Genomic DNA, 25,856 nt, shown 5'->3' with positions numbered 1-25,856 from the left:
AGTACAGTTAAATATTATTCAGCAAAATAGTATGTTCATCAGGTTTAGAAAGAGAGTCAGTCTAGAGGCGGAAGGTGAGGAAAGAAAAGGAAGCAGAAGGGGAGGAAAGGAGAGGGTGGGAGAGGGGAGAAGAGAAAAAAAAAAAAAAAAAAAAAAAAAAAAAAAAAATTGGGGAGGCAGAGGGTGTATCCAGAGTCTAAGAGCTATAGCAGATGTGGCATTTTTATTTCCACATAGACAACATTGTGTCATAGAAGGGTAATTGTTTGCTCAATGAGTAATGCAGTTTTTCTAGCACAAGCAGTTCCTCCACTGCATTTCGCCAGTCTGAGATAGATGGTATCTCTGAAGACTTCCACAGTCTGGGAATGAGCCTTTTTGCTCCGAATTAGCCGAATTTTAATGAAAGGCCGCCACCCGTACATAAGCCTACAATCATATACCCGACGACTAAACTTATGCAACTCCCATGCTGGGCACCCGTGAAGATCTTATGCCATAATATATAACGGACTTTAACACCTGGTGCACTAAGTCAAGCTACTGGTCGGGTAAGAGGGCGGCCTGCAACTTTGTGCTCAACCCCCCACCCCCCGGTTCGCCGGGTACAGTGGCCCCATCTAAATAACACTTTCAGATATCAGGATGGAGGAGTTCCACATAAGCATAGCAGCTTCACTGCTTGAACTCGAGCGTAGACTGGATAGGGGGTTTGCTGACCTAATAGCCATCGTCAAGGGGTCTTATACAGAAGATGGCGCTGAACAACCACCACTATCTGAAGGTAACGCCACAGAACCGAGGCACGACGTGAAACACACTCTGCGAGAGAATCCTGGCCCTGCTGAGAGAGAGAGCGCCGAAAGTAACCTAAAGGTTCACCCCTTGGTTCACCAACCAGCTCCCTGCACAGCAGCATCGAACTCCATGAGACTTAACACTACCTTGTGTGCCGACAAGACGGGTATCCTTGCTTCAGAGTATTCAACACTGGCCCAGCCTTATACCCTTACTCCGGCTCCAGATGGGGAACTATCATTCCAGAATCTTAAAGCCCCTGGGCTACTGAACTGGTTGAAGGAGATATCGCAGAATCCTGGCCCTACCGAGAGAGAGCGCGCCGACAGCAACCTAAAGATACACCCCTTGATGCATCAACCAGCTCCCTGCACAGCAACACCGAACACCACGAGTGCTGACAAGACGGGTATCCTTGCTACAGAGTACCCAACACTAGCCCATCCTTATACCCTTACTCCGGCCCCAGAGGGGGAACTTTCACTCAAGAACCTTATGGTTCCTGGGTTACCGAGCTGGCTGAAGGAGATATCGTCATTTATCCCCCAGAGACGTTTTACTCCTGGATCATACCGGGAACTTCCCTGGGTCTCACGCAAAAATACTGACGAGCAGTGGGACTTATCTCATAGTGGAGCAGACCTGACACGATCAGGTGTGGGCTAGATGGGGCAACGCTCATACGTTAGAAGTACAAGTTTATATCTATGTTCATTTTTTTTCTTTATATTTTCTGTTTATTTTAGACACATGCCCAGAGATCTGTGCTCTCTCATGCAGACTGGTCTAACCTAGAGCAGGGTTTTCTAACATGTCTACCCATATATTTTACCATGGAGCCATTGGGATATATCTTCATACCCCTGAACATTATTACTAACTATGTATTTCCCTATTAGAGACCACTTTCAGGAACACTTAAAGTCTCACTGTAGCATTTGGAGTCTCTCCCTTCTAATAATAATTACTGGTGTATAGATATGTTCACTGCCCACATTATTGGCTATTACATTTCATATGCCCACTATGAACAATTAGATGTATTTAGATTGCAGTTACCCATAAATAAATAAACTTACTATAGGTATCACTCCTGAGCCACTAGCTAATCTAATTAACATAGGCTTCTTCTAAGATCCACAACACAATAACACCTCTACCTATCCTAGAGGAGAGAGGAACTGTGGTGCTTTTGAATTCTAGTGGATAACTTTTAAATATTACTAAGGATCACCTCCCTTTAAGCTCCTTTCACCATAGTAGATTGCACATACCTACTACTCTAAAATTGCTGCCCTTTCACTGTTTACCACCCCAGCACAGGCCTCCACTAGAGTCAGCAAATCACCATATTATGCCTACTTCTATTTAATAAATATATATCAAAAGCTATCACACAGGCTATGCAGCCACTCTTAGACCCATACACATAATGGAACATACTCCTTCCCAACTTTTATAGTTGAATTTATCTTATTGACTTACTGCATTATTTTTATTTCCTCCATCCCGAACAGCGAATAACTCTAATAAGGGCCAACCCCCCCCTCCTCCCTCTTTTTCTTCACACAGAGCAGCTCTTGCCTGCTGTCTTTCCCCATCTCTCTATCCTTTACCCTAAGACTTACATTACTTTTACAGTTATTTTGTTTTAATCACTAACTTCCTATTGCTTTGCTAGGTCCAAAAGTGACCATTTTCAATGCCAATTTCCTCTCGCAAAGTACATAAGCTTGTTTGGGTTCAAGAGTAACCCTCTTTGTCATTTGAGGAACCTATTAAAGAAAAATAATTTGAAATAGAGGTTCATAATATCTACCTATGATAATCCACTGTGATACTTTTGCTTTATTCAAAAATTATCTGTAAGCTGTTCATTTTACCATTCTTGTTTCATAGTAATTCGTGTATGTTGTATTATTCTCATAACCTCAATAAAAAATCATTATTAAAAAAAAAAAAAAAAAGTTACCTTTCTTTTGGCTAGATTACAAGTGTTGCGGTATGGCATATTACGAGTTGCCGCGGTATAACTATACCGCAAGCATTTTAGCCTGTAACCCAAGGTCCATTCCGCACTCAAAAAAATTACGTTTGAGTGCGTGACTTTCCATAGCGCCAGGTTGAATGGTCCGGCTAAAATGCTTGCATTACAGCCTATACCGACACGAGCCATTCCGCCATCTGAGACCAGTTGTTATGGTTTATGTGAAACAAAAATGTTTCACAAAACTCATAACTAAAATGGTACAAAGTACACTAACACCCATAAACTATCTATTAACCCCTAAACCACCCAACCAAAAAAAACCGAAGTCTAAAAAAATCCTAAGTTACCCATTGCCCCTAAAGGGGCATTTGTATGGGCATTGCTCTTAATAGAACATTCAGCTCTTTTACACTGCCTTAAAAGGGCATTCAGCTCTTTTACAGTGCCCAAAAAACCCTAATCTAAAAAAAAAAACCCACCCAAAAAAACCTAACACTAACCCCAAAAAATCTACTCACGGTTCCTGAAGTCCGGTCATTTATCTTCATCCAGGCGTCAAGAATTGGCTGATTTAATTCTTCAAATTCAAATCAGCCAATAGGATGAGAACTTATGAAATCCTATTGGCTGTTTAAATTAGCCAATAGATTGAGAGCTTCTAAAATCCTATTGGCTGATTCGAACAGCCAATAGGATTTCAGAAGCTCTCATCCTATTGGCTGATTTGAAGAATCAAATCAGCCAATAGGAATGCAAGGTACGCCATTTTGAAACAGGTACCTTGCATTCTAATTCAGTGTACAACAGTGATTGTATGAAGAGGACGCCCCGCGCAGGATGTCATCGCCGTCCAGGATAGCTCCGCTCTGCACCGCCGGGATGAAGATAGAAGACGTCCATAAGATGGATGAAAGATGGATGAAAGATGGATGACCGGACTTCAGGAACCGTGTGTAGATTTTATGGGGTTAGTGTTATTTTTATTTATTTTTTACATTTTTCGGGTGTTTTTTTTTTTTTTTTTTTTTAGATTAGGGTTTTTTTGGGCACTGTAAAAGAGCTGAATGCCCTTTTAAGGACAGTGTAAAAGAGCCGAATGCCCTTTAAAATGCCATTTAAGGGCAATGCCCATGGGTAGTTTAGACTTAGGTTTTTTTATTTTGGGGGGTTGGTTGAGTGGTGGGTTTTACTGTTGGGGGTACTTTGTATTTTTTATCTAGGTAAAAGAGATGTTTAACTTAGGGCAATGCTCTACAAAAGGCCCTTTTAAGTGTTATTGGTAGTCTGTTTTGTAGGTTAGGGGGTGTTTTTATTTTGGGGGGCTTTTTATTTTTATAGGGCTATTAGATTAGGTGTAATTGTTTTTATTTTTTATAATTTAGTTTTTTATTTTTCGTAATTTTAGTGTTTATTATTTTTGTAATCTTTTTTTAAAATTTGTAATTTAAATTTTTTAATTTGTAGTTTATTTTATTTTATTAGAATAGTTATGTTAATTAGGTTAATTTATAGTTTAATGTTATTTTTTTTATTTCACAGGTAAGTTTTTATTTAAAGACAGTTATATTGAAACTTTTAATATAAAGATAGGGGGGTGTTAGGTTTAGAGGTTAATAGTTGAATTTAGTGTTTTGGGATGTGGGGATCCGGCAGTTTAGGGGTTAATAGGTTTAGTTAAGAGTCGGCGACGTCGGGGAGCGGCGGATTAGGGGTTAATACATTTTAATAGTGTCAGCGATGTTGGGGGTGGTGGATTAGGGATTAATAATTTTATTTACTGTCGGCGATGTCGGGGGCGGCGGATTAGGGGTGTTTAGACTAGGGGTTTATGTTAGGGTGTTAGGTTTAAACGTTTCTTTTCCCCATAGACATCAATGGGGTTGCGTTAGGGCGATTTGCCATTCCGCGATCGCAGGTGTTAGTTTTTTTCTAACTCTTTCTCTCCATTGATGTCTATGGGAGAAAGTGTACATGAGCACGTCAACTCAGCCTTGGCTTTTGTGCAGTATGGAGCTTAATGCACAGCACAAGGAGCTTTTTCAGTAACTCGTAATGGCAGCGCTATAGAAAGTGCGGGACCGCTCATTTTATTGCGTTCCTTATGCACCCAGTATAGCGCAAAACTTGTAATCTAGGTGTTTGTTTTTATTACATATAGTACAAAACCCCCAAAAGAAAGCCCCCCCACCCCCCCAAAAAAAAAAAAAAAAAAAAAAGGCTGGTTACTCTGCACAGAGAGTTAAATCTGGTAGAATATGAGCAAGTCATACTGAAAAATTTTACATTTACTGTTAAATCCTGTATACAAGAGGGTACACATTAACATTTATACAATGCTTGATCACATAAGATTTCTTTGTGGTTTTTCAAGACTGTGGTGTGATCATGCAAGAATTTGTTTAAAATGCTAGAGAACTAATGCACAAATAATAGGAACTACTCTTGCTTCCTTGCTATACTTAGGATAAGCATCCAGATTGGATGCTTATGGTCCCTCAACAATGGTCTTTGGTTATGAAGAACATTTCAAGGTACGATTTCTAAATTTTTCACAGAGACATGTTAACGAGCTATTTTCAAGAAAGCTTTTTACATATATGCCGACATCTCTGAAATTAAGAATCCGTTTGGCAAAATTAAAAAGTTTAATTACACACAGGGCCATTATGTTGTTCTTCCTATATTTGAGCATCTGAGTATTAATTTTGTGTATCAAAATGCAGCTAATTTACTGGTGTATTCATTTATATTAATATTATGGAATATTTGGATAACATTAAAAAACACAATTTATGCTCACCAGATAAATTCCTTTCCTTCCGGATAGGGAGAGTCCACGGCTTAATTTCTTACTTTTGGGAAATATAACACCTGGCCACCAGGAGGAGGCAAAGACATCCCAGCCAAAGGCTTAAATATCCATCCCACTTCCTCATTACCCCAGTCATTCTGCCGAGGGAACAAGGAAAAGTAGGAGAAACATTAGGGTATAAATGGTGCCAAAAAAATAAAATAAACAATAGGGGACCGCCCATAGACAAGAAAAAACGGACGGGGGCCGTGGACTCTCCCTATCCGGAAGGAAAGGAATTTATCTGGTAAGCATAAATTATGTTTTCCTTCCTTACTGTTGGGAAAACTATACCCAAGCTCCAGAGGACACTAAATAAATAACAGGAGGGAACGAAAAGGAAGAGACGGACCCTATTCTGAGGGCATCACAGCCTGCAAAACTTTTCTCCCGAAAGCAGCTTCAGCCAAAGCAAAAACATCAAACTTGTAAAAGTATGTAAGGAGGACCAGGTAGCCGCCTTACAAATCAGATCCATAGAGGCCTCGTTCTTAAAGGTCCAAGAGACAGCCACTGCTCTAGTGGAATGAGCCGTTATGCACATTTTTTTGTGTGGATCTTATCACATCCTTTATTAAAAAGGGATCTTCTGAGTTGCTGATCTGTATACTTTTTATTTTCTTACTATGACTACAAGCTTTACATGTGTAATAAAGGATGTGATAAGATGCACAAATTTTTTTTAATATATATTCTAAAATGCACTTGCAATCTTTTCTACATCGGAGAAACAAAGAGAGCTGTTAGAGATAAGATTAGGGAACACCTTTGCAATATTGAGAACGGAGTTGAAGACACTCATTTATATTAACACTTTAAAACAGTACACAAAGGTAATGCTAAGGACATTCTTTATTGGGGAATCCAGAAGGTAAAAAAACACTGGAGAGGTGGGAACATAGAAAAGAAATTGCTTATAAAGGAAGCAGAACTAATTTATAAGTTTAATACCCTGTTCCCAAAAGGTCTAAATTCGGAGCTAGACCTGTCCCCTTTCCTTTTCGATTAAACTGGAACAGTAAGTTTTAGTTTTGATCGAAGTTCACTTTTGTCCTATAGTCTGAAACAGAAGTCATGTTACTCACTTTATCCTGATTCTGTTCATCACATTTTATTTTATTATTTCACATCACTAAAAAAAGACATGAGATCTAACTCCGGCATCCCCCACTTGCTGCATATCTCTACAAACACCTCGGGATGGAGAGACCATTCCCCTGGATGGAAAGATTGCCTGCTGAGAAAATCCGCCTCCCAGTTGTCCACACCCGGACAGTGGGTCGCTGACAGCAAACAGCTGTGGGCCTCCGCCCACTCCAGAATCTGAGATACTTCCTTCATCGCCAAGAAACTTCTCGTTCCCCCCTGATAGTTGATGTAAGCCACCAAGGTTATATTGTCTGATTGTAATCTGATAAGCTTGGACAAACCCAGAAGTGGCCAAGCCCTCAAAGCCTTGAAGATTGCCGTAGTTCCAAAATATTAATCATGAGGGAGGACTCCTCCTGATTCCACAACTCCTGTGCCTTACTGGCACCCCAAACCGCCCCCTATCCGGATAGGCTTGCGTCTGTAGTCACAATCTCCCAGGATAGTTTTAAGAAGCATGTCCCTCTGGACAGATGATCGGGACAGACCCACCAAGAAAGCGATTCTCTCGACCGGTTGTCTAATACAATCTGTTGAGACATATCTGAATGATTGTCGTTCCACTGCCTCAGCATGCACAGTTGTAAAGGTCTGAGACGGAACCTGGCAAAGGGAATGATGTCCATGCAGGACACCATGAGACCAATCACCTCCATACACTGATCCACAGAGGGACTTAAAGAGGTCTATAGGGCAAGACATGCCAAAGTTAGCTTGCAATGTCTCTGGTCTGTTAGAAATATCCTCATGGATATGGAGTCTATTATAGTACCCAGGAATTCCACCCTGGTACTTGGGATAAGAGAACTCTTTTCCAAGTTTATCTTCCATCCATGTGATCGAAGAAGACTGAGAAGGGACTCAGAGAATTCTTCCGTAAGACAAAAGGATGGTGCTTGCACCAGAATATCGTCCAAGTATGGGGCTACTGCAATACCCTGAGTTCTGGCAACGGCTAGAAGAGCTACCAGAACCTTCGTAATGATTCTTGGAGCAGTAGCTAGGCCAAACAGAAGGGCAATGAACTGGAAGTGCTGATCCAGGAATGCAAACCTCAGGAACTGAAAGTGTTCCCCGTGGATTGGAACATGAAGGTAAGCGTCCTTCAGATCTATAGTGGTCATAAACTGGCCTTCCTGAATTAAAGGAAGGATGGACCTTATCGTCTCCATCTTGAAGGAAGGGACACTGAGAAATTTGTTTAAGCACTTTAGGTCCAGAATTCGGAGGAAAGCCCCTCCTTCTTTGGGACCAAGAAAAGGTTTAAATAAAACCCCAAACCTCTTTCTTCGATAGGCACCTGGACAACAACTCCTAAGGAGGATAGATCCCGAACGCACCCTAGAAAGGCATCCCTCTTTTCTGGTCTGGTAAAAGAGACAGTCTGCCCCCTACACGATCCGATCCTGGATCGGGCACCGCCCCTTCATGACGATTTGTTTTTGACAGGCTTCTTATTCTGCTTGGATTTATTCCAGCCAGCTTCCAAGTACTCTTGGGTTGCTCAGGTTTGGAGGAGGATTGTTGTCGTTAGGATTTGTCTGAACGAAAATTAGAAGATAATCGTCCCTTAGACTTCTTCTTCTTATCTTGCAGTAGGAAGGCACCCTTGCCTCCAGTAACCGTAGAAATAATGGAGTCTAGGCCTGAACCAAATAAAATCTTTCCCTTGAAGGGAAGAGAAAGGAGTCTGGACTTATAAGTCATATCCGCAGACCAAGACCTCAACCAAAGCGACTGGCGGGCTAGGACCACAAAGCCAGAGGCCTTTGCATTAAGGCGAATAATTTGCATGTTCGCATCACTGATAAAAGAATTAGCAATTCTCAGAGCTTTAATTCTGTCTTGAATAACTTGGGGGGGGGGGGGGGGGAATCCACCTCAATGAGTTCCAACAAAGATTTGCACCAGTAGGTAGCCGCTCCGCCAAACGCGGAAACTGCAGCCGCCGGTTGAAACAAAAATCCTGTATGTTGAAACATCTTTCTCAGAAAAGTCAGGATCCATGCTGTGGAACAGAACACATCCTCTCAAGTGTAACAGTCTTATAGCAGCGCTCCTGACATGGACTTGAGTTAGAGAAAGCAGGCAGTGAAACTCATCAACACTGAGTGCTTAGGAGCTGTTAGCAGTAGTCTGGATGGTTTCACAGAAAACCTTTCCCTCTAACTTTCATCAATACTCTCACTGAGAGGTTGACATGACTACTTACAACTCCAGTCCTATCTCGAAGGGCAGATACCCTTTTTCAGGACTCTCAGAATCTTCTGACACTGACTGGGGTAATGAGGAAGTGGGACTGATATTTAAGCCTTTGGCTGGGGTGTCTTTGCCTCCTCCTGGTGGCCAGGTGTTGTATTTCCCAACAGTAAGAAATGAATCCGTGGACTCTCCCCATCTTAGGAAGGAAACATAATTTATGCTTAGTTTATACATTTTTCTTTCTTTTTTTTGTGAGAGTCCCTGACCTTACTCTTGGGAATTACTTCACTTGGCCACCAAGAGAATTCAGACAAACCAGAGCTTTAAGTATCCCTCCCACTTCTCTCTCTCTCTCTCTCTCTCTCTCTCTCTCTCTCTCTCTCTCTCTCTCTCTCTCCCAGTAGTTCATATAGTCCGGTCAAGAGATAAGGTATACAAAGCATGGGATAACTGGGGTAAAGAAGTACAACTATAACTGCCGCCACTGAGAGAATTTCTGGGTGAGTTAAACTTACACAGCCTATGAAAGAACTAAATTGATCAGGTAAGCATAAATTAGGGTTTCTTTCTAATGGTTGAGAGAGTCCACAACCATACTCTGAGAAGTCCACAAATATTAGGATGGGAAAAGGAAGGCAGACATCTATTTACCAGGTATCACCACCTGCAAAACTCTTCTCCCAAAGGAACACATCAAAACTGTAAAATTTGGAGAAAGTGTGTAAGGATGACCAAGTGGCCTCCCTGCAAATCTGTTTCTCAGTTGCCTCATTCTTTAAGGCCCAAGAAGTAGACACAGATTGAGCAGACTGAGCTGCAGTCCTCAATGGTGGTTGCAGACCAGCCTCCAAGTAAGCCAAGCGAATAATGTTCTGTAAGCAAAAAAAAAACAAAACAGGGAAACGGACGTTGCTGTCGGACCTTTATGTCTTCCAGAATACAACACAAATAAACTAGATGATTTGTCTAAAATCCTTTTTTGCCTGCAGGTAAAACTACAAAGCCCTAACCACATCCAAGTTATATAGTAGACACTCCTTAGAAGACTTGGGATTAGGATATAATGAAGGAAGAACAATGTCCTGATTAATGTTAGCAGAAGAAACCACTTTTGGAAGTCGTGCGCAAAACTGCTTTGTCTTGGTGAAACACCAAATAGGGAGAGTCACAGAACAAGGCTGCAAATTCTGAAATCATTCTGGCTGAGGCTAAAAGGAACAGAACCTTCCAAGATAAAAGCTTAGTATCCAGATTATGCATAGGTTCAAAAGGTAGGTATTGAACTTTAAGGACCAGATTGAGATTCCAGGGGGGAGAAAGAGATTGAACTATCAGTCTAATATGAACCAAACTCTGATCATCAGGTAGACAAGCCAGCTTTCTATGTAATAGGACCAACAGAGCAGAAATCTGTCCTTTAATTGAGCTAGCAGAAAGTAATTTTTCAAGCCATATCTGCAGAATTCTAGAATGCGTGGTATTCTCACTGAATGCCAGAAGTAACTTCTCTGAAAACACCAGTAAAGATACAGATCCACACCCTGTGACAAATCTTCATTGTAACTGGCTTACAAGCTTGAAATTGTGTCTAAATCACAGTCAGAGAAACCACTGTGGGACAGAACCATCTGTTTAATTTCCAAGCAGTAAAATTTAGAGATTGCAGATTAGGATGGTAGAATAGGCCCTCTTCTAATAGATCTGGTAGAAGCCTCCATATAGAAACACTCTACATCTTTACCAGATCTGCATACCATGTCCTGCGTGGCCACACAGGAGCTATGAGGATGAAGGAGTCCTCTCCTGCATTAGACAGGCTACTGTCTACTGTCAGGGAGCCGTCAAAGAATCCTCCAGTTCTACTTGTGGATCTCTCGACCTTGACCTTTAACAAGGAAGTTTGTGGTTCAGATGGGACGCCATCAACTCTATTTCCGGCCAACCCCAGAGATCTACTATTCTGTTGAATACGTCCTGATTGAGAGACAATTCTCCTGGATGAAAATTCTGATGACTTAGATAATCCGCCTCTTAATTCTCCATACCTGGAATATGGATTGTGAAAATGACACACTGATTTTTCTCTGCCCAATTCAGGATATGAGAAACCACCTGCATGGCTAGAGAGCTTTGAGCGCCTCCATGGTGATTGATATAGGCTACGGTTGTGAGGTTGTCCGACTGGAAATAAATGAACAAAAGAGTGTCCAAGCCTGTAGAGCTCTGAAGATGGCCCTGAGCTCCAAGATGTTGATGCTTAAAAGTTTCCTGTAAAGACCAGATCCCTTGAGCTCTCTGAGCTTTCTAAACTGCTCCCCAACCAGATAAATAAAGCCACCAATCCGCAAGTGCTACCCAGGGTACTAAACCAAAAATGAGCTGGCTCTTAAGCTTACATTCTTGCTTTTCAGATAAAGATACCAAGAAAAATTGATAATAGGAGTAAATTAGAAATTTGCTTAATATTGCATGCTCTATCTGAATCATGAAAGAAAAAATTGCATAAGTTTCCTATACCTTTAAGGAGTTATTGGACACAATTTTCCAACCATAGCTGCGAAGGAACCACAGTAGTCACTCTGTATTCAGAGAAGCTACAGGTAAAGATGGAGCTTGAACCAAGGTATCGTCCAAACAATGGTGCCACTAACACTACTTGAACTCTGATCACAGAAAGAAGAGCTCCTAGAACCTTGATTAAGATTTGCGGAGCAGTTGCCAATCCGAACGGTGGGCCAGAAATTGAAGTTTGTTTAGAAAGGCAAACTGAAGATATCTGTGATTGTATTGGGATGTGAATATACGCATCCTTAAAGTTAATAGTAGTTATGTATTGACCCTGAACGAGAAGAATGGATTGGATAGTCTCCATTTTGAAAGAAGGTACTCTCAATAACCTGTTTAGGATCTACAGATCTAGGATAGGTCTGAAAGTTCCATCCTTCATTGGGACTATGGAAAGGTTTGAATAAAAACTCCTCCACAGGAACTGGAGTAATTACCCCCATGATTTCGAAATCTTTCACGCACTGTAAGAAGGATTTTTTTTTTACTTAAATGCAAGTAATTCTTGCACAAAAACATAATTTATGCTTACCTGATAAATTCCTTTCTCCTGTAGTGTAGTCAGTCCACGGGTCATCATTACTTATGGGATATTAACTCCTCCCCAACAGGAAGTGCAAGAGGATCACCCAAGCAGAGCTGCTATATAGCTCCTCCCCTCTACGTCACACCCAGTCATTCGACCGAGAACCAAACGAGAAAGGAGAAACTATAGGGTGCAGTGGTGACTGGAGTATAATTAAAAAATTTAGACCTGCCTTAAAAAACAGGGCGGTCCGTGGACTGACTACACTACAGGAGAAAGGAATTTATCAGGTAAGCATAAATTATGTTTTCTCCTGTTAAGTGTAGTCAGTCCACGGGTCATCATTACTTATGGGATACCAATACCAAAGCTAAGTACACGGATGACGGGAGGGACAGGCAGGATCTCTATACGGAAGGAACCACTGCCTGAAGAACCTTTCTCCCAAAAACAGCCTCCGAAGAAGCAAAAGTGTCAAATTTGTAAAATTTGGAAAAAGTATGAAGAGAAGACCAAGTTGCAGCCTTGCAAATCTGTTCAACAGAGGCCTCGTTCTTAAAGGCCCAAGTGGAAGCCACAGCTCTAGTAGAATGAGCTGTAATCCTTTCAGGAGGTTGCTGTCCAGCAGTCTCATAGGCTAAGCGTATTATGCTACGAAGCCAAAAGGATAGAGAGGTAGCAGATGCTTTTTGACCTCTCCTCTGTCCAGAATAAACGACAAACAGGGAAGAAGTTTGTCGAAAATCTTTAGTTGCCTGTAAATAAAATTTTAGGGCACGGACTACATCTAGATTGTGCAGAAGTCGTTCCTTCTTTGAAGAAGGGTTAGGACACAATGATGGAACAACAATCTCTTGATTGATATTCTTGTTAGTGACTACCTTAGGTAAGAACCCAGGTTTAGTACGCAGAACTACCTTATCTGAATGAAAAATCAGATATGGAGAATCACAATGTAAGGCTGATAATTCAGAGACTCTACTGAGGAAATAGCCATTAAAAACAGAACTTTCCAAGATAACAGCTTGATATCAATGGAGTGAAGGGGTTCAAACGGAACACCCTGTAAAACGTTAAGAACTAAGTTTAAGCTCCACGGCGGAGCAACAGATTTAAACACAGGCTTAATCCTGGCCAAAGCCTGACAAAAAGCCTGAACGTCTGGAACTTCTGACAGACGCTTGTGTAAAAGGATGGACAGAGCTGAGATCTGTCCCTTTAACGAACAAGCAGATAAACCCTTTTCTAAACCTTCTTGTAGAAAAGACAATATCCTAGGAATCCTAACCTTACTCCATGAGTAACCCTTGGATTCGCACAAGTGTAAGTATTTACGCCATATTTTATGGTAAATTTTCCTGGTAACAGGTTTCCTAGCCTGTATTAAGGTATCAATTACTGGCTCCGAAAATCCACGCTTTGATAAAATTAAGCGTTCAATTTCCATGCAGTCAGCTTCAGAGAAATTAGATTTTGATGTTTGAAAGGACCCTGAATTAGAAGGTCCTGTCTCAGAGGCAGAGACCAAGGTGGACAGGATGACATGTCCACTAGATCTGCCTACCAGGTCCTGCGTGGCCACGCAGGCGCTATTAGAATCACTGATGCTTTCTCCTGTTTGATCCTGGCAATCAAACGAGGAAGCATCGGGAAGGGTGAAAACACATAAGCCATCCTGAAGGTCCAAGGTGCTGTCAAGGCATCTATCAGGACCGCTCCCGGGTCCCTGGACCTGGACCCGTAACGAGGAAGCTTGGCGTTCCGGCGAGACGCCATGAGATCCATATCTGGTTTGCCCCAACGACGAAGTATTTGGGCAAAGACCTCCGGATGAAGTTCCCACTCCCCCGGATGAAAAGTCTGGCGACTTAGGAAATCCGCCTCCCAGTTGTCCACTCCTGGGATGTGGATCGCTGACAGGTGGCAAGAGTGAGACTCTGCCCAGCGAATTATCTTTGATACTTCCATCATCGCTAAGGAACTTCTTGTCCCTCCCTGATGGTTGATGTAAGCCACAGTCGTGATGTTGTCCGACTGAAACCTGATAAACCTCAGAGTTGCTAACTGAGGCCAAGCCAGAAGGGCATTGAGAACTGCTCTCAATTCCAGGATGTTTATTGGAAGGAGACTCTCCTCTTGAGTCCATGATCCCTGAGCCTTCAGGGAATTCCAGACAGCGCCCCAACCTAGAAGGCTGGCGTCTGTAGTTACAATTGTCCAGTTTGGCCTTCTGAAGGGCATCCCCCTGGACAGATGTGGCAGAGAAAGCCACCATAGAAGAGAATCTCTGGTCTCCTGATCCAGATTCAGCGTAGGGGACAAATCTGAGTAATCCCCATTCCACTGACTTAGCATGCACAATTGCAGCGGTCTGAGGTGCAGGCGTGCAAAAGGAACTATGTCCATTGCCGCTACCATTAAGCCGATTACCTCCATGCATTGAGCCACTGACGGGTGTTGAATGGAATGAAGGGCACGGCAAGCATTTAGAAGCTTTGTTAACCTGTCCTCTGTCAGGTAAATTTTCATTTCTACAGAATCTATAAGAGTCCCCAAGAAGGGAACTCTTGTGAGTGGTAAGAGAGAACTCTTCTCCTCGTTTACTTTCCACCCATGTGATCTTAGAAATGCCAGTACTAACTCTGTATGAGACTTGGCAGTTTGAAAGCTTGACGCTTGTATCAGAATGTCGTCTAGGTACGGAGCTACCGAAATTCCTCGCGGTCTTAGTACCGCCAGAAGAGAGCCCAGAACCTTTGTAAAGATTCTTGGAGCCGTAGCCAACCCGAAGGGAAGAGCTACAAACTGGTAATACTTGTCTAGGAAGGCAAACCTTAGATACCGGTAATGTTCTCTGTGAATCGGTATGTGAAGGTAAGCATCCTTTAAATCCACTGTGGTCATGTACTGACCTCTTTGGATCATGGGTAAGATTGTCCGAATAGTTTCCATCTTGAATGATGGAACTCTTAGGAATTTGTTTAGGATCTTTAAATCCAATATTGGTCTGAAGGTTCCCTCTTTTTTGGGAACCACAAACAGATTTGAGTAAAACCCTTGTCCGTGTTCCGACCGCGGAACTGGATGGATCACTCCCATTAGTAAAAGGTCTTGTACACAGCGTAGAAACGCCTCTTTCTTTATCTGGTTTGTTGACAACCTTGAAAGGTGAAATCTCCCTTGTGGAGGAGAAACTTTGAAGTCCAGAAGATATCCCTGAGATATGATCTCCAACGCCCAGGGATCCTGGACATCTCTTGCCCAAGCCTGGGCGAAGAGAGAGAGTCTGCCCCCCACTAGATCCGTTACCGGATCGGGGGCCCTCACTTCATGCTGTCTTAGGGGCAGCAGCAGGCTTTCTGGCCTGCTTGCCCTTGTTCCAGGCCTGGTTAGGTTTCCAGCCTTGTCTGTAGCGAGCAACAGCTCCTTCCTGTTTTGGAGCAGAGGAAGTTGAAGCTGCTCCTGCCTTGAAATTACGAAAGGCACGAAAATTAGACTGTCTAGCCCTGGGTTTGGCTCTGTCTTGAGGCAGGGCATGGCCTTTACCTCCCGTAATATCAGCGATAATTTCTTTCAAACCGGGCCCGAATAAAGTCTGCCCCTTGAAAGGTATGTTAAGTAGTTTCGATTTAGAAGTTACATCAGCTGACCAGGATTTTAGCCACAGCGCTCTGCGTGCCTGAATGGCGAATCCGGAATTCTTAGCCGTAAGTTTAGTTAAATGTACTACGGCATCAGAAATAAATGAATTAGCTAACTTAAGGGTTTTAAGCTTAAGTGAAATCTCATCTAATGTCGCTGAGTCAAGGGTCTCTTCCAGAGACTCAAACCAAAATGCTGCCGCAGCCGTGACAGGCGCAATGCATGCAAGGGGTTGTAATATAAAACCTTGTTGAACAAACATTTTCTTAAGGTAACCCTCTAACTTTTTATCCATTGGATCTGAAAAGGCACAGCTATCCTCCACCGGGATAGTGGTACGCTTAGCTAAAGTAGAAACTGCTCCCTCCACCTTAGGGACCGTTTGCCATAAGTCCCGTGTGGTGGCGTCTATTGGAAACATTTTTCTGAATATAGGAGGGGGTGAGAAAGGCACACCGGGTCTGTCCCACTCCTTAGTAATAATTTCAGTAAGTCTCTTAGGTATAGGAAAAACGTCAGTACTCGTCGGTACCGCAAAATATTTATCCAACCTACACATTTTCTCTGGGATTGCAACTGTGTTACAATCATTCAGAGCCGCTAACACCTCCCCTAGCAATACACGGAGGTTTTCCAGCTTAAACTTAAAATTTGAAATGTCTGAATCCAATTTATTTGGATCAGATCCGTCACCCGCAGAATGAAGCTCTCCGTCCTCATGCTCTGCATATTGTGACGCAGTATCAGACATGGCCCTAGCATTATCAGTATACTCTGTTCTCATCCCAGAGTGATCTCGTTTACCTCTAAGTTCTGGCAATTTAGACAAAACTTCAGTCATAACATTAGCCATGTCTTGTAAAGTGATTTGTAATGGCCGCCCTGATGTACTTGGCGTTACCATATCACGCACCTCCTGAGCGGGAGATGCAGGTACTGACACGTGAGGCAAGTTAGTCGGCATAACTTCCCCCTCGTTGTCTCGTGAATGTTGCTTAACATGTACAGATTGACTTTTATTTAAAGTAGCATCAATGCAATTAGTACATAAATTTCTATTGGGCTCCACCTTGGCTTTTGAACATATTGCACAAAGAGTTTCCTCTGTGTCAGACATGTTTAAACAAACTAGCAATTAGACTAGCAAGCTTGGAAATACTTTTCAACTAAATTTACAAGCAATATGTAAAATCGTTACTGTGCCTTTAAGAAGCACACAAAAAACTGACACAGTTGAATAAAAATGAACCGGATTAGTTATATAAACCAAATTTAGCAAAGGATTGCACACATTAGCAATGGATGATTAACCCTTAATATCAGAAAAAAACGTATAACAATTGACAATATAAGCGTTTTTATCACAGTCAAGCACAGTCTCACAGGTCTGCTGTGAGTGATTACCTCCCTCAAAACTAGTTTTGAAGACCCCTGAGCTCTGTGGAGACGTCCTGGATCATGCAGGGAGAAAAAGACAGACTGTGACTGAATTTCTGATGCGTAGTAAAAGCGCCAAAATAGGTCCCTCCCACTCACACTACAACAGTGAGGGAAGCTCAGTAAACTGTTTTAATTTAAAACAACGACAGCCATGTGGAAAATAAAGCCCAAAACAATTTTCACCAAGTACCTCAGATAATTAAACGATTTAACATGCCAGTAAACGTTTAAAATCTAATATATGAAATGTCATTAAAAAGCCTGCTGCTAGTCACTCAAACTGCAAGTTAGGCTAAAAGTTATATGCATACAGTATTTTCCCAGTGAAGTGCCATTCCCCAGAAATACTTAAGTGAAAACATATATACATGTCAGCCTGATACCAGTTGCTACTACTGCATTTAAGGCTGTACTTACATTATATCGGTATTAGCAGTATTTTCAAAGTCAATTCCATTCCTTAGAAAATAATATACTGCAACATACCTCTTTGCAGGTGAACCTGCCCGCTGTCCCCTGATCTGAAGTTACCTTACTCCTCAGAATGGCCGAGAACAGCAAACGGATCTTAGTTACGTCCGCTAAGATCATATACAAAAACTCAGGTAGATTCTTCTTCAAATTCTGCCTGAGAAGGAAACAACACACTCCGGTGTCGTTTAAAATAACAAACTTTTGATTGAAGATATAAAAAACTAAGTTTAATCACCACAGTCCTCTCACACATCCTATCTATTAGTTGGGTGCAAGAGAATGACTGGGTGTGACGTAGAGGGGAGGAGCTATATAGCAGCTCTGCTTGGGTGATCCTCTTGCACTTCCTGTTGGGGAGGAGTTAATATCCCATAAGTAATGATGACCCGTGGACTGACTACACTTAACAGGAGAAAAAAGATTGCTGTACCCTTAATTGCATTATTATTTCTGAGTGCAATTTTATCATTTGGATTCCATCACATACTCCCATACCATTCACACTAATTGAGAAAATTATTAAAACGGTCAAGTACTCCACACACACGTGAGTTAAAAATCACTTAAACTCAAAGATTTATTTGTAATCTAGATGTTCCCTAGATGTATCAAATGCTAGTATTGTATCTATATCTGCCTGATTAATCAGTATAGTGTGAGTTAGAGTTACAATGACTCTATTCCCTGTGTGAAATATTATCTAAGGCTAAGCTCTTTCTATAGCGGGAGCTATTACTTTTACACTGCCTAGTCTTTTATTATTACAATAAGGCAAAATCCTGCAAGCAATCAAGTTAAAACATTAAAGTAAGCAAGGTTAAAACAAGAGAGACTATGCTCTCACGATTGTACCCAGGATCCTTTGCCCAACCTTCACGAAAAAGACTTAACCTGCCCCATTACCAGAGGATCGGGGGCCATACATTCACCTGGCTTTGTTGTCCATGGCAGACTTCTTGGTCTGCTTGGACTTGTTCCAGTTGGAGTGCATACTGCAAGTAGATTTGGAGGAGTGAGGTTTCTGGTATTTGGAGATTTTTGTCCCTTGTTCAGACGAAAGGAAAGACACCTGCTGCAAGATTTCCCTTTGGGCCAAGACTTTCTATCTCGAGGTAAGAAATATCCCGTTCCACCTGTGACTGTCAAACTGTTCAGGGCCAAACAGATTCTTGCCCTTGAAGGAAAGAGTAAGTAACCATGACTTTGATACCATATTAGCTGAACAAGACTTTAGCCAATGGGCCATTCTGCACTAAAAAAAAAAAAAAGAAAGAGCCGTATTCTTTGCATTCAAGTAAATGATCTGAATTACTGCATCGCAGATGAAAGAGTTTGCCCTCTTTAGGCATTTGAATATGATCTTGAATATCCTCTATAGAGGATTTCCCAGAGACAAGATCATTCAAATAGTAACACCAGAAAGCAGCAGCCCCTACCATCACAGTAAGGGCGACTGCCAGCTGAAAAAACTACCCACCCTGGTTACCTTTTCTGAGGTAACCATTCAGCTTTCTGTTAATGAGGTCTTTAAAATATGTTCTGTCTTCCAGTAGAATATTAGTTCTCCTAGCCAAAGTGGAAAATTCTCCATGCACCTTTGGTATGGAGCCCCCACAGTTCTAAATTTGCTGAAGGGATGGGGATGAAGTGAATAATACTCCAGGCTTGTCCCATTTATTAGTAATGGTCTCTGAGACCAGCGTAGGGACTGGAAATGTATCTGTAACCTTAATTAAATGACCTTGATGTCTATTCAAACTATTTTTTAATCCTACTAACAAATACAGATCCCAACTCAAAGACATCCTAACATTGGGGAAACAAATTCGATATATTTCATAGGTTGCTTTTTGATACACTTCTTCCATGTTCTTCTTATATCCCCTCATCTTCTCCTTTTTACCTAAATTACACATGGATAGACAAAATCCACCGGGGAGACCCATTATTTTGGGGGTAGGATCCTTGTTAGAGCCACTCTCCAAATTAGTGGATATCTTCCTACAACTCCTAGTAAGTTATCTCATGAGTTAATTAAAGGACACCACACAAGTGCTAAGAGTCATACAAAATTTGGAGTGGAAAAGCACATATTGATTTATCACCATAGATGTTGCATCCCTCTATAGCTCTATCCCACACCAGCAGGGATTGGAAGTCATTTCCTTTTTTCTTGACAATTTTTCTAATACTCTGAAGATGTAAAACATTTTTTGATAATGCTATAGAGTTTCTCTTGACACGTAATTATTTTTTGTTTGAGGGGCGTTGCTATCTCTAGAGACATGGTACAGCGATAGGGGCAAGATTTGCCCCCTCCTATGCCAATCTCTTTATGGGATGGTGGGAGGTGCTCCATGTCTATGGAGATGGCAAACCCTTTAAGGATCATATTGTCTATTATGGACATTATATAGATGATCTTCTGCTGGTGTGGGATGGAGATGAGGACACCACAACATTATTTATAGAGTCTATTAACAGCAATTTGTTGAATTTTAAATTTATAGGTGAACAGCATAAATATAAAACAACATTTTTGGATATTGAACTAACCGTAAGATCCGGAGCACAAAAAAATCAATACATGTCTGTATAGAAAATCTGCAAGTGGTAATACTATTCTGAAATATAAGTCCTGTCTTCCCAAACATGTTTAAAAGTGATTCCAAAAGGTCAGTATATTAGAACAAAGAGGCACTACTCTATTAATTCAACTTACAATGAACAATGCAGTATATTAGAAGATAGATTGAGATACAACTAGATCATTGGTGGATCAAATGCTGCCTGAATCCATCTTACAATATAAATGATCCAAATTGGAAAGTAAGAGTCTAATTTTGGGGATAAACTGATTTTTAGTACCCCTTATAGTTTAGAATTCAATAACATTTGTAATTTAATAAGGGAATGTTTACCGATACTCACTATGGATCCAACTTTAGAAAACATTGCAACTACAGGGTGTAAATTTGTGGCAAAAAAAGCTAAGACAATTGGCAATATTATATCACCATCTTGTCTGCCTGAAAAGAATGTCAAAACATTGTTAGTGTGCAGAAAAAGGTTTTTACAAATGAATAGCTAGCAGATATAAAACATGCAGTTATGTCAAGGAAGGTGATACCTTTACCTTGAGTGTCACAAATAAAACATATCAAATCATATATAGACTAAATTGCTATCCTAATCATGTAATTTACCTTCTCATCTGCAGAGGGTGCAATATTCAATACATAGGTAAAACAAATTGTTTATTAAAAGATAGACCCTTGGAACACATTAGGTATATAGAGAACCAAGGTGTCTTTACCCCTGTAGCCAAACATTTCAAAAATATGCATGAAGGGACATCCCTGTCTATCTTAACACTACACACCTTTTGGGCAATAATATGGAACTTTTATCTGTTCATTTGAACCCCTTTTTTGAATTATCAGTTTATTTATTTAAAATAAGGTTAAAATACTAAATTTGGAAATCTGATATGGATGTTGTTATCGTTTAATACAGGGTAGTCAAAAGTTATTTTCACTGTGTGTATAGGTTGAACTAAGAATAGGGTATGAAGGAGTTAATGAATATAAATGTTTTTAATTATGTATATACTGTACCTTTAAATAGGGTTTGTAAGGAAGGCTGAGCTAAGCAGTGAGCAAGTTCGATGGACCGCACGAAACATGTTTGTTTCCGGTCTTCTTTGATCCTTCACATATGTATTTTTAAGCCTTTTCACTTTGTGTTTTTATGCTGCACACTTTCATAAAGTATCCTTTTTACTTGCAAGCTGTTTTTTTGCAAGTTTCTTTCTTTCCCACCGGAGCAACGGGCGGGGACCGTGGACTCTCCTCCCCTCGATGGAAATAAAATTATCAGGTAAGCATAATTTAGGTTTTCCATCTAAAGGGGAGGAGAGTCCATGGCTTCATTCATTACTTGTGGGAACAAATACCCAAGCTCTAGAGGACACTGAATGAAAAACGGGAGGGCAAGAAAATGCAGACCCTAATTTGAGGGCACCACAGCCTGTAAAACCTTTCTCCAAAAAAATGCTTCCGCCGAAGCAAAAACATAAAATTTGTAAAACCATGTAAAGGTATGTAAGGAGGACCAGGTAGCCACCTTACAAATGCAGTCAGCCTCAGAGAATCTAGATTTTGATGTTGAAAAGGACCCTGTACCAACAGATCCCTGCGACAGGGAAACCTCCATGAAGGAGAAGATGACCACCAGATCTGCAAACCATGTCCTCCGAGGCCACGACGGAGCAATCAGAATAGCCGAACCTTGCTCCTGCTTGATGCGGGCCACTACACTAGGTAGAAGTGGCAATGGTAGAAAAATATAAACTAGATTGAACCCCCAAGGCACAGCTAAAGCATCTATCAGCTCTGCCTGGGGATTCCTGGACCGCGACCCGTATCTGGGTAGCTTGCAATTGAGTCTGGATGCCATGAGGTCTATCTCCGGCGTCCCCCATCTGTGACAAATCTTCACAAACACCTCGGGATGGAGAGACCATTCCCCCGGATGGAAGGATTGCTTGCTGAGGAAATCCGCTTCCCAGTTGTCCACACCCGGAATATGGATTGCTGAGAGTGAGCAGTTGTGGGACTCTGCCCATTCCAATATCCGAGAAACCTCGCTCATCGCCAGAGAGCTTCTCGTCCCCCCCCCCTTGTGGTTGATGTAAGCCACTGAGGTAAAGTTGTCTGTCTGGAATCTGAACGACCCCAGTAGAGGCCACGCTTTCAGAGCATTGTAGATTGCACAAAGTTCCAGAATATTGATCGGGAGGAGAGACTCCTCTCGAGACCATTTGCCCTGTGCCATCTTGACACCCTAAACAGCTCCCCATCCTCCCAGACTCACATCCGTATTCACAATCTCCCAGGACGGTCTCAGGATGGACGTTCCTTGGGACAGTTGTTCCGGACGGATCCACCAAGAGAGGGATTCCCTTGTCCGATCGTCCAAAGAAATCTATTGGGATAGGTCTGTATGATCGCCGTTCCACTGTCTCAACATGCATAACTGAAGAGGTCTGAAGTGGAACCTGACGAATGGAATAATATCGATGCTGGACACCACATGCCCGATCACCTCCATACTCTGAGCAACCGAGGGACTGGAGGAGGACTGGAGAGCAAGACAGGTGGACGCAATCTTCCTGCGTTGCTGATCTGTGAGGAATATCCTCAGATATAGAATATATTATTGTTCCCAGAAACTCCACCCTGTTGCTGGGAATCAGCAAGCTCTTTCCTGAATTTATCTTCCAACCGTGGGATTGGAGCAAAAGAAGAAGAACCCTCGAGTGATCCTCTGCGAGACTGAACGAAGGCGCCTGGACTAGGATGTCGTCCAGATAGGGCGCCATAGCCATGCCCCTGGATCTGGCCACTGCAAGTAGCGCCCCCAGAACCTTTGTGAAGACTCTTGGGGTCGTCGCCAAACCAAAAGGAAGGGCCACAAACTGGAAATGTTGGCCCAGGAATACAAATCTCAGGAACCTGAAGTGATCCCTGTGGATTGGCACATGAAGGTAGACATCCTTCAAGTCTTTTGTCGTCATGATCTGACCCTTTTAAACTAGGGGCGAAATAGATCTGATCGTTTCCATTTTGAACGAAGGAACAGCCAGAAATTTGTTTAAACACTAAGTCTAGAATCGTGCGGAATGTGCCCTCCTTCTTTGGAACCATGAAAAGGTTTGAATAGTACCCTAGATCCCTTTCTGCTGGGGGTACTGGTACAATTACCCCGAGGGAAGAGCGATCCCTCACACATTCTAGAAAGGTGACTCTCTCCTAGTCTGGAAGACAGGTTTGACAGGAGCAATCTGCCCCTGGGTGGATGAGATCTGAACCCTATCCTGTATCCTTGGGCGATAACATCCAGAACCCAAGGGTCCTGAACATCCTGTAACCAGGCTTCTGAGAAGAGAGATAAAGATTTAGAGGTCATATCCGCAGACCACGACTTTAGCCACAGAGCCCTGCGGGCTAATACGGAAAAACCTGACACCTTAGCATTCAGGCAAATAATTTGCATAGTGGCATCACAAATAAAAGAATTAGTGACTCTCAAGGCATTCATTTTCTCCTGTATCTCGTTGAGGGGAGTCTCCCTCTCGACCATGTCAGACAGAGCTTCACACCAATATGTTGCAGCTCCGGCAACCGCAGCTATCGCCGCTGCCGGCTGAAAAACAAACCCTGTATGTTGAAACATTTTTCTTAACATGTTCTCTAACTTTTTATCCATGGACTCTTTAAAAGACAAACTATCCTCAAGAGGAATTGTGGTCTGCTTCGCGAGCGTAGAGATAGCACCATCCACCTTAGGGTCAGTCCCCATAGCTCGAGCTGAGAGTCCGGGACGGGAAACAGCTTCTTAATAATGTTAGCCATCTTAACAGGAACCGGGAAGGTCTGAGGCACCACCCTGTACTTATATACTTTATCAAGCTTAGGAATCGAAGGTTCCTCCGGTAGATTTGGTTCTGGAACTTTGAGGGTAGCAAGCACTTGCATTAGCAAAAAGCGCAAATTTTCCATCCTAAACCTAAAATCAGGCTTCTCAGCAGTTGGAGCTTTAGATGACAGACTCCGATCCAGAAGGAAGTCCTCCGAAGAGTAGGAGTCGTCCTCGTCAACGGATAATCTTTCTGAAATATCCATTGGAGTAGCTGACCTCTGGGTCGGATGGTTGTAAGGCACTGTAAGGCACTAATCACCTTAGACACCGCTGTTTGCAGGTGATCCGCAAAATCTGGCGGCCAACGGATCTCTTCCGTAGAAGAAATAGTTGTGCTCTGGGGCGCTGCATGTGTATTCTGAGATGAATGTAGGGAACGCATCTCACGGGATGGAGAACCCTCAGAGGTGGACGCCTCAGTAGTACTAGACATTCTATTCTTTCTAGAAGTCGTAACTTTATCAAGGCATGTGGAACATAGTTGAGCAGGCGGATCTACCAGAACCTCCTCAAAATAAAGACAGGTACTAGACTTTGTTAAAGAGGGAGTACCTAACGAGTCAGAGTCCTCCATAGCTTGCCTTTATTACGGACAAGATGTACTATATATAAAATGGAACCTTTATAACCTCCAAAGGCCGGGGAACTCACCACCTCCTATGACCCGGACCACAGAAACCGTTACGTCTCCTGCAACCGCCAGACAAGCAGAAGAAGTCGATTAGGCCACACCCGGTCAGAAGGAATGCCTCGCAGGACCGTGCCTGCCCTAGAGAGAAAACACGCCAAATCGGCTGCGCAAATACTACTGGAAATGAAACTAAAAGTCCAGCCATTGCCAGAGCCTCATCTCACACATGTCGCAGCAATGACACAAACAATATCATGTACAAACCCTTGATTCTATAAAGATAAAAGGTATCACACTGTGACCCTGTCTTTTGCATTTACATTACGTGTATAAAAAAAATGAAACACTCTTACCAGAATCTATGCCGTGGAACAGGAACACGACCTCTCAAGTGTGACAGTGTAGTAGCATCGCTCCTGACATGGACTTGAGTGAGGAAAGCAGGCAGCGAAACTCGTCAACGCTGATTGCTTATGGAGCTGTTAAAATAAGTCGGGAAAGAATCTCCCTGCATCTCCGGACTCTTACTTTCACCCAAGCTCTCACTGAGAGGCTGACAGGACTACTTAAAACTCCAGTCCCATTTCAAAGAGTACTACCCTCCATAAGAGACTACTCTGAATCTTCAGACACTTCTCTGCCAACCTCCTGTGACGAAAGGCAAAGAATGACTGGGGGATGAGGGAGGTGTGGGAGATATTTAAACCTTTGGCTGGGGTGTCTTTGCCTCCTCCTGGTGGCCAGGTCCTGTACTGAATGAAGCCGTGGACTCTCCTCCCCTTTAGATGGAAATCAAGATTATTTAGTCACCATAGGCTATAATAATCCAAATTATTGGCAATAGTGTCTATTGTGCACTTGCTGAAGGAACGCTGCCTTGATACCGTGGAGTTGATAAGCGCCACTGGGTTGGTGTTATTTGTCTGTAATCTTAGACTTAGGTCTGAAAATCATATCTAGTTTTTGAATAGGTTTTTCCTCAATAGGCCGAGACTGTTGTACACCCAGCATTTTTAGAACCTCCTTCAATAAGAATTTCAGGTGTCCCATATTAAACTGATTATCATGTTCTTTATCTGAGTCCGACCCAGGGTCCTCTAAATCA

General features: G+C 42.2%; 1 protein-coding gene across 1 annotated transcript in view; it reads right to left on the bottom strand.

Moving 5' to 3' along the window:
* CDYL2 (chromodomain Y like 2) overlaps window positions 1-25,856 on the bottom strand; it is a 454,107-nt gene that overhangs the window by 30,954 nt on the left and 397,297 nt on the right. The gene's annotated exons all lie outside the window — the stretch shown is intronic.

The sequence above is a fragment of the Bombina bombina genome, chromosome 1 (assembly GCF_027579735.1).
Source record: "Bombina bombina isolate aBomBom1 chromosome 1, aBomBom1.pri, whole genome shotgun sequence".
NCBI classification, from domain to species: domain Eukaryota; kingdom Metazoa; phylum Chordata; class Amphibia; order Anura; family Bombinatoridae; genus Bombina; species Bombina bombina.
This window is presented reverse-complemented; position numbering and strand designations above follow the sequence as displayed.